The sequence below is a fragment of the Coptis chinensis genome, chromosome 1, assembly GCF_015680905.1.
Source record: "Coptis chinensis isolate HL-2020 chromosome 1, ASM1568090v1, whole genome shotgun sequence".
Lineage (NCBI taxonomy): Eukaryota > Viridiplantae > Streptophyta > Magnoliopsida > Ranunculales > Ranunculaceae > Coptis > Coptis chinensis.
This window is the reverse complement of record NC_141456.1, coordinates 22,593,567-22,600,535: the sequence shown is the minus strand read 5'-3', so window position 1 is coordinate 22,600,535 and position 6,969 is coordinate 22,593,567.

Sequence of the window (6,969 nt, the reverse complement as noted above, 5' to 3'; positions counted from 1 at the left end):
AAGTTTAGATCTGGACTTTTGTGGTATTTGAAGCTGCAAAGGTGAAGCCTTTTGGTATGGTGAAACTTGATTGACTGGATCTTCAAGATTTGCTCAGTTGTTTCCATTGGACTGTTGTGTTCTTGCTTGATTGTTTACTTGAGATCTTGTAGTTGTTGCCATTAATGGAGCTTGAAGAAAAAATGTGGAAGAGGGCCCGTTGATAAGAACCGCAGACGGCGCCAATTATGTTTGGGAGAACTCACCCAAACACACTAACGATCTTGTTAGGGGGATTGTTGTAGAATTGTTGAGACTGTACCTTCAATGGCTGCCTACGTATCCAAATCGTTCTCTGGAATCAAGTCTCTCAAATGAACGTAGTTCTTTTTTTGAAATGATTGTTGGGTATTTATAGGAATCTTATTGCTTAAAATACCCTTTCCTTATTTGATGAGATATTTCCCTCTTTGTATGAAACCTTTCCCAAAGCTTCATATGGAAAAAATCCCTTGACATATCTCCGGACCTGCTATATATAACTTGGGTGTCATATTAGTGGGTAGTGTCATTGATCCAATAAGGGGCATGCCCGAATGCCACACTAGTAGGCAAGCGGGACTGCCACAGTAGCGGGCAAGCAAGCACGCCTCATTAGCGGGCGGCTCTTATAGTAGTACCCAATGATAGTCGTTCGTAGGGGTACGAGTACACTGGTACATACACTCAGCTCAGTTATCATTGTACTAACATTAATCATGCATAACAATTGATCACACGTGCAGAAAATTATTTTTACGCATCAATGCAAATCAATCACGTATTTAAATATCATTGAACGCAACACGAATGATCATCAATCAAATACAATTCAAATATCCACAATCACATACACAATTAAATATTTACATTATATACATATAGTTATCACAAAAACTAATATATAATATATAATATAGTGGCTACACTTTTGCTCAAAGCTGCTTACATATCCAAATCTTTCAAGATTGGAATCAAGCCTTACGTAGCTCTTAACCAATAAATATCAACATCTTTGTATCTACCTTTAAGAAAAACAATAATTTATACTATATATAATCACATACAATAAGTTTCAATTACTCCCACAATCATATACGTAAAGTTTCATACCCAGAGATACACTATGAACCTTTAAATCTAAAAACTCATAAATAGATATTTCTCTACTTTTGATTCTAAAAAAAATGATCTTATGAACCATGTCAGTTCCAAATAAAACCATAACCCCAATTATTTTTACATTATTTCGTAACAATATTTAGTATTTCAGAATTTGATATTTATTTCATGGCCAACGTGCTATTAAATATGGGTTTGACTTTTTGATAGAAAGAGAAAGGAGGGAAAATTAGTATTTTGAATTTTGAATTTTTGTGTAGAGATTTTTAATATTTGGAAAGTTTTCAAAAGATATATTAATATAAGATATATAATAAATATAATACTTATAATAGAGAAAAATATTCTATAGTTAGGAATAGAGATATTTGGTAAAATAGGAAGTTTCTAAAATGTTAAGCGTAATATAAATTCTTTAGAATGGAATGGTTTATCAAAAATTTAGGATTTTTAAGAAAAATAAGTTTTTACTTAGAACTAGACAAGTTAACTAAAAGAAAGGACGGAGACACGGATCGTGCATCTTTTAGCTAGCTTGGGATCGGATTTCTGGTGTAATATTCTCTATACTCTTTTTCGCGATATGAGAGGTGAGTAGTTAGTTTTTTTCTATTTCAAGTGTATACAGAAATAGCTTTACTGTCCAAGGTTTCCGCTCATTTTTACTGCTCATTCTTCTGTCATTATTCTTCATCCTGTCGTTATTGTTAAAACTTGTTAAATTTTAGTACTATTGAAACTGTGAAACTCTGGAATTGAACTATTGAAGCTGTATGGGCTATTAATGGCGGCGCAAACCCAAAAGAAAGAAATCGTCCTGCATTTTGTTTGAACTCTTTTTGTTGTGGTTTTGAACTCTTAATGTTGTGGTTTTGGTTGGTTTATGATTGGTGGTAGTGGGGGTGTTGAGTGTTGTCGAATGGGGGGTTGTTGAAGCTTGGAGGGTCGTTAATGGCAGATGATCTAGTGTGGAGGAAGGGTTATCGATGTAAATTATATTGTAGTTATTTTTGTTGATTGGTAGTTGATTCTAGCGGGTGTGTTTGAGCGCTGTAGAGTGGGGGCTAGCGAAGCTTGAAGAGGTTGTTTTTTGTGTTTATTAAAGTCATAGGGTTTTTCAAAAAGAGTCAAACTGCTGGGATGAGAGTGGAGGAAGAGAAGAGTGGTGGTGGTTGTACACGAGCTGGTGCGCTGGTGAGGGTGACTGAGATCGCGATCCAGCGCTCCCAGTCTCACCAGTTAGGTTTCTATTTTTGGTTGGGCTTGGGCCGAACCAATTAATTGTTTTTGGGCTGGACCACATTAGTTTTGTTTCTTTGGATCCATTCTATTTTGTTTGGGCTGGTCCATATGATTTGAAATGGGTCAGTTTAGTTTTGAGTCTTAAAGTCTGTTTAGATTTTTGGGGCCAGGTTATAAAGGCTTGGGCCTCAGTTTTAGGTTTTGTTTTGGTTAGTTAGATTAGGACCATGGGTTGAAGTGTTTTACATATGGGTTTGCATTAGGACCTGTTTGGAGGAATATCAAACTGGTGACTGTTGGGTTTGGCTAGGGGTGGAACTCGGGCGGGTTGGGTCAGGTTGAGATATAACCCGAGCCCAACCCAAGTTTCAAATGTTTTAACCTGAGCCCTAGTCGGTCCTTAAATTTTCAACCCAAGCCCTAGCCTGACCAATTCAGGTTGGGTCGAGTTATGTCGGGTTGGTCAAACTTTACGGATTTTTTTTGGAATTATGAGGTACAAAACACCGAAATTGAAATCTTCTAATGAAATCAAAGAGATTTGATTGTTTGAAAGTAAAACTAACTTTGTTGATTACATTATTCTCTCTAAAATAGAGATTCTCAACCTTATTTTTTACAAAAATAGAAGGAATGAAATATATATGTATATATGTACACGGGCTCGGGTTTTTCGGTTTTTAAATATTCTAACCCGAGCTCAACCCAAAACTGAATCGGGTTTTGATTTTACAAAACCAAGTCCGGACCACGGATTTGACATGTTAGCCTAGGACCAACAAAAGTCGGGTTTTAGTCCATTGGGCTTGGGCTAACCCAACCCAAGTTCCACCCCTAGGTTTGGCCCTTTGACTGTTGACCGTTGACTGTTGGTTGTTTATTGTGTTACATTGTTATTTTTTTTTTATGGACTAATCCCATGGTAGAATGTTATAAAAGCCTGTATAAACTATTTGTCATTATCTAAGAAAGATTTGACGTTGATATTGTGCAATTATTGACACGTGACGAGAGTGAAAGTTTAAGAGATATAATATTCTTAAAACGCTATAAAAAAATATTATGCAGTACGTTTGGAGAAATTGTGACATTATGTGGTATGTTAAAATTATTGTTATGTTAAATGATATGATATGTTAGGGTATATATTAAATGCAATATCTTTGAGAAATAAATGTAAACGCTCAGTCATTATATCTGTGAGATGCTACTATGAGGTATTATAGTATTTATGGATATTTCCAAAGGGATTGTGGTTTAGTGCAATATATTTTATTTGGTACGTAAAAGAATGAAAATAAAAGGTATTATGATATTTCCAAATATGGTGGCTTAGTGCAATAATTTATTTCGCACTTGATAAAGTGAAATGGTTATGAGATACTTATGTATGATACCTGAATAAATTACGTAACGAAAATCCTAGAACCTAGCTATCACAACTAACTCATGTGATTTGGCCCTTGTGTAGGGTGTATGTGATATGATTGGCTCTTGTGTCGGGTGTATGAGATGTTGATTGACCCTTGTGTAGGGCAATCGTAGCCGAATAGTGGTTTGATTATCTCGTTCGCAAAATTAGAACGAGACGCGCGATATTTTATGCCAAATAGTGGTAGTACCCACCTAATGGCGTTCGTGTGGGGGTTACCTGGTATGCGATATCCCGCTTAGGGTAACTACGCACATAGTGATTCATTACGTGAGGGGAGGCATGTCACACCCTGAATTTCGACAGAATTTGGAAAAACAATATTAATTCCGACTCTTCGATTTTCGAGGTGTGATGCACTCTCCACTTCCAAAAACCCATCATCTATTTAATTACGTGGATAATTCAAAACCAATAAAAATTTTTAAATAAACAAAAGTCCTCTTCATAACCAAAAACTCACAAATAAGATTAAATTACAAATCTCCTTTCACCCTCTTTAATTATAATTACAACTGAAAATACAAAACAACATTTGTCTCAACTAAAAACTATTACACCTTAAGGAAAAACAAAACATATCCTGAATGCGACGCTAACGCAAACCACAAGCAGCAACCAACCTTCTTTAACACTTATCCTGCCAAGACTTATCAACTATGTTCATTTAATGAACACACCCGATAAGCAAACATGCAAATCGGGTCAACATTATAAACAATGTTGGTGTGAGTAGCCCTAAAATACAACATATACTTATACATATATATACACAATCCATAAGGCAGTTAGTTCCTCCACCGAGGCGCCTTAACTTCCAACGACTAATACAACATTCTTAATCACAATAAGTAAGGCAGGTAGTTCCTCCACTGAGGCGCCTTAGCTTCCAACTAGCCACACAACAAACCATACACATAATAAATAAGGCATGTAATTCTTCCATTGAGGCGCCTTAGCTTCCCAACCATAATACAAAGGCATTTAGTTCCTCCACTGAGGCGCCTTAGGTTCTAACTAAACTAAAAACCAGCCAAGCATATTCTGTACTTACTGCATTTCATGCTCAATTACAGAGTGAGTCGTCTCTGCACAAGTAATTAGTTTGACCCACCCTTCTGCAAAACCATATACAATCTTATATTTAAAGATATATCATTAACCAACATAATGTCATAATTATATTATTTAAGGCTTTCTTTGTGTGTCCCTAAAATCACGTCGTATCTATGTCTTACCTAGTTTCCCTGGCTACCACAATCGCTTCCTAACGCCGAACATGTACATCCACATGTCTCCCCTCACATAATGAACCACTCCGTGCGCAGCTACCCTAAGCGGGATATCGCATACCAGGTAACCCTCACACGAAAGCCATTATGTGAGTACTGCCACTATTCGTCATAAAATATCGCGTGTCTCGTTCTAATTTTGCGAACAAAATAATCAAGCCATTATTTGGCTACGCCAGAAGGGCCATTTAGATTCACTGAAATGCCAGAAGGGCCAATCAAATTACTTATGCCAGAAGGGCCATTCAGATTCATTGAAATGCCAGAAGGGCCAATCATATCACATACACCCCTCACAAGGGCCAAATCACATGAGTTGTAGTAGCTAGGTTCTAGGATTTTCGTTACGTAATTTATTCAGGTGTCACACATTATATCTCATAATCATTTCACTCTATCACATGCCAAATAAATTATTGCACTAAGCCACAATATTTAGAAATGTCTCAATACATCTCAAGACCACTTTCATTCTTTCACGTGCCAATATATTATTGCACTAAGCCACAATCCGTGGGATATATCTACAAATACTATACTATCTCATAGTAGCATCTCACAGATATAATAATAGAGCGTTTATATCTATTTCTCCAAAAATGTTGTATTTAATAGATATCCTAACATATGATATCATTTAACATAACAACAATTTCAACTTACCACATAACGTCACAATAGCTTCAAATGTACCGCATAACATTTTTATAGCGTTTTAGGAATATTATGTCTCATAACATTTCAATCTCGTCACGTGTCAAAAATACACAACCTCAACGTCAAATCTTTCTTAGATAATGACTAACCAATTATGCAGGCTTCCGCACCATTTTAACATTTGATTTGTCCATATAATTTACAACATAAAACGTAGCACAATTAAACAGTCAACAATCCATAATCAAAGCCCAAAACCAAAACCCAAAAGTCTAAATATTTAAAGACCCCATTTGGATCTATCTTTAATTCCTATGGACCACCCCAAAACAAACTTGAAACTGGCCCAAAGAAAGCTAACAGGTTTCGGCCCAAGCCAACTAAAAAAAATGAAACTTAAACTGGCCCAAAATTTTACTTGGTTCGGCCCAAAGAAATAAAGGAAAATTGGCCCAAAGACTAAAATGAAAATGGCCCAAAACAACTAAAATAGAATCCGACCCAACAACTAACTAATGTTAGGCCCAAGGCCCAACCAAACAAACAGTATCGTCTCCCTCCCTCACCAGTGCTTCTCCTCCACCACCAACCCGAATTCCGGCCACCAACTCTCCTCCTTCCCCCCTTTTTAACCCAGCGGTTTTGATCATGATGAAAAACCCAACACTTTGGTACCATCAAAACTCAAAACCCTCGCTGCTCCAAAACTCCATCGCGCCGCCATTAACGCCTGTCGAAGGTTCCTCCACACCACTGCCAACCTCCAACCACCACCAAACAATTGGGGTTTGATCCCCAACAACAACCAAAACTTTAGGTATACTCAAAACCCAAAAACCCTCACTGCTCACCAATGGCGATCGACGCCATTAACTCCATTTCCAAGCTTTTTTCCCAAGCTTCAACAGCCCCGACATCACTCAACCAATATACCACAACAACCTAACATTCATCCCCTTACTACCACCAATTAACAACAAAATAACAAAAACAGTTCACATAAATTTTACTGGCGATTTCTCTGGCCGCCATTAACGGCCTTTCAAGCTCCAACAACACACCCAAATTTCAATCCCGACATCAACCAAATCAAAATAAATCAACCCACACAACAACAGTATAGCAGTTTCAAACCATATACAGGACAAACGTTGGTTTGGCTCGCGCCACCATTGACGCTCTTTCGAGCCTCAATAGTTCAAATTC